The 2594-nt window shown below is 33.9% G+C and overlaps 1 pseudogene; it reads right to left on the reverse strand.

Moving 5' to 3' along the window:
- Window positions 1-1687: 1687 nt before the first annotated feature.
- Window positions 1688-1933, reverse strand: LOC102119670 (cytochrome c oxidase subunit NDUFA4 pseudogene; annotated as a pseudogene).
- Between the last annotated feature and the right edge of the window lie 661 nt (window positions 1934-2594).

The following is a 2594-nucleotide window of genomic DNA, read 5'->3' on the forward strand; positions in this document are numbered from 1 at the left end:
ATACATTCAAATGTCATCAATTACTAACTCTAGGTTATGAACACACACTTCTCTTTTACTTGGCTCTTTATATAACATTTTCCAAGTCCATTGGTCATTTATTATGTGGCCTCGATGTCATCACATGGTTACTACAAAGGTGGGATGAAGGAGTAGAGTAACCTGACAGTAAGCTAAGTGTGGGATTTTGGGAATTAATTAATATCATTTTGATGTGAACATTTCTTGAATCTTATTTAAAATTATATCTGGGTCTTTAAGATCTCAGTTTATCCATCTTATTATTTGTCTTTTTATTGTCTAGTAGTCACAAATTTCTTCAGTGTTTCTCTATTGTCATTTTAAGTAGTTCAGTGATAAAGTACAAAATATTTGTTTTCAAAATTTCATAGTTTTCACTTCCTTCTTAGCTTAGTTATAAACTAGCTAAAAATAAAATCAAAAGGGAATAAATAGGTAACCCTTCTTTTAATCCAATATCATTTAGACCATCTTACTATTTGGAGATGTGTTTTTTACTATCAATGATTTTTTACAGTAGTCAACAACTTAACATTTTTTGAGCACCTCTATTCAGAAAATAATTACTTTTATTATGATAAATCTCCTCAACTCATACTGTTATTCCTTTTTACATGAGTTGGAATATTATTAATATTTCACATTAATGTGATATTTAATAAATGACTTAGAGAAAGGTTTTGATCAGAAAAACTGTACATGATAATTCCATTCTTGCAGACCAAATGTATAATTTATAAATCTTCATTACACAAAATATTCAGAATGATCAAGTCCCATTAATTCATGTAAAAATATTTAGCATTCTGGAATAAATCTTTGAAACATCAAAAAAAATATATCTGGGTAAATTTTTGAGTTGTGATGCTTTTAATCTGCAGTCATAATGTGGATCTGGCATCATTTGATTGCATAATTAGAAGAAAAGATGAATGCATGAAAAGTCATCTAATGGCCTATTAGAACATTGCTTTGATTCATTAATATGGAATGAAATGTATATTGTAAGAAACTACTGAAACATATTTCCTTGGCTAAAATTCAAGAATGTTTATATGATTGGAGAGTTATTTTTCCCGGAGAGTAAAGTTTAATTGTAATCAGATGTTCATCTGGAAGCACAAAGATAGTAATAGTATTGTTGGAAATGATATTAAATGTTTGCCTTATATTCAGCCTCATGTAGAACCACACTCATGTTCAGAATATATAGATGAACAAACCTTGCTTTTACGTGTCTTTTTAATCAAATTTCTTCCTGGGGTCTAAGTGCCAGCTCTAGAAGCTGAAATGAAGTTCCGTAGAGAAGTCCAAGAAGTCACGGTAGTACCTGCTTACTGTTTCTGAACCTCAGTGTAAGGGGTGCTGAGTCATACAACTCCATTGAACTGTATTTGAATGATGCTCCCAGGTGTGCAATATAGCAGCATAACTTTAAAGAGCACTTGGCTTTTGTGGCACACTCAAATCTCTGATTTTTCACACTGCTGAAAAGACTTTTTTTTCCAAATTTCAGCTATTTATTAATCAGTGTAATTTCTAGTAGATTACTTCAACATGATTTCATGCATTTAGAGGAGAAATATTTCCTGGTTAAGTGGAAAATTGTGCGGATAGCTTCTGGAAGACCTTCATTCTAAAGCAGCTTTAGAGCAAAACACTTCGTTTAGAAATCTGGACCTTCTTTCTTCATTTTCTGTAATCCACATTCATTGAGTAGAACTCGTATTGATCATTGGGACCCAGTTTCTTCCAGGGCTCTGGGTTATTCTTTCTGTCCCAACTAACATCTGGATCAAACAATGCCAGACTCAAGAGATACAGTGCTGCTCCAGTACTTCCAGCTCCAATAAGTACAGAGGGAGATCAAACTCGGATGCTTCTTGGCCTGACTGATGATCTGGCGGAACATGTTTGTGACAGAGGCCTCCAATTGGAAAGGAGAGAACCAGCATAGCCACCAGGCCCTGGGCTAAGTAGTATCTGCACTCAAAAAGACTGGTTTTAATGTAGTTTTTAATGTTATAGTATAGTTAATAGGCTATCAGGTAAATCTATGAGCCATATTCCTCTACTTAACTGGAGGAAGTGTAAAGAAAGAGATATACCTGATAATAGAGAGACTGGTAGATTTTAGAAAACAAAATGGAAGAGAAAGTTAAGTGAACAGAATGCTCATGTTGGAAACTGAAGGAAGAATGAATTAAGTTTTATCAATTCGACCTTCTTAAATCTCTTGATTTGGTCTGTTTCCTTTCATACCTCCTTGCTGCCACACCACCTTAATTTTTTCTTATGTCTATTATTTTTGTAATTGTTCTCACAGCCTCCAGTCTTAACCCAATCTTACTTACTGCACTCTGCCTCCAGACTGATTTTTTCAGGATAAAAATCCAAATACATTAGTGGTGCCTTCGGGTTCCTTTATGACCCAACTCTGCTTATCTTTCCAGCTTAAATTGCTCCAAGCATTCTAGGATTCAAAGCATCCTTATTTGGACTTTCCCTAACATTGATGTTCTTCCTTCCCTTGAGTCCTTTAAAAACCCTTACCGTTAGTTAATATGACTAGA

This window comes from Macaca fascicularis, chromosome 8, assembly GCF_037993035.2.
Source record: "Macaca fascicularis isolate 582-1 chromosome 8, T2T-MFA8v1.1".
NCBI lineage: Eukaryota > Metazoa > Chordata > Mammalia > Primates > Cercopithecidae > Macaca > Macaca fascicularis.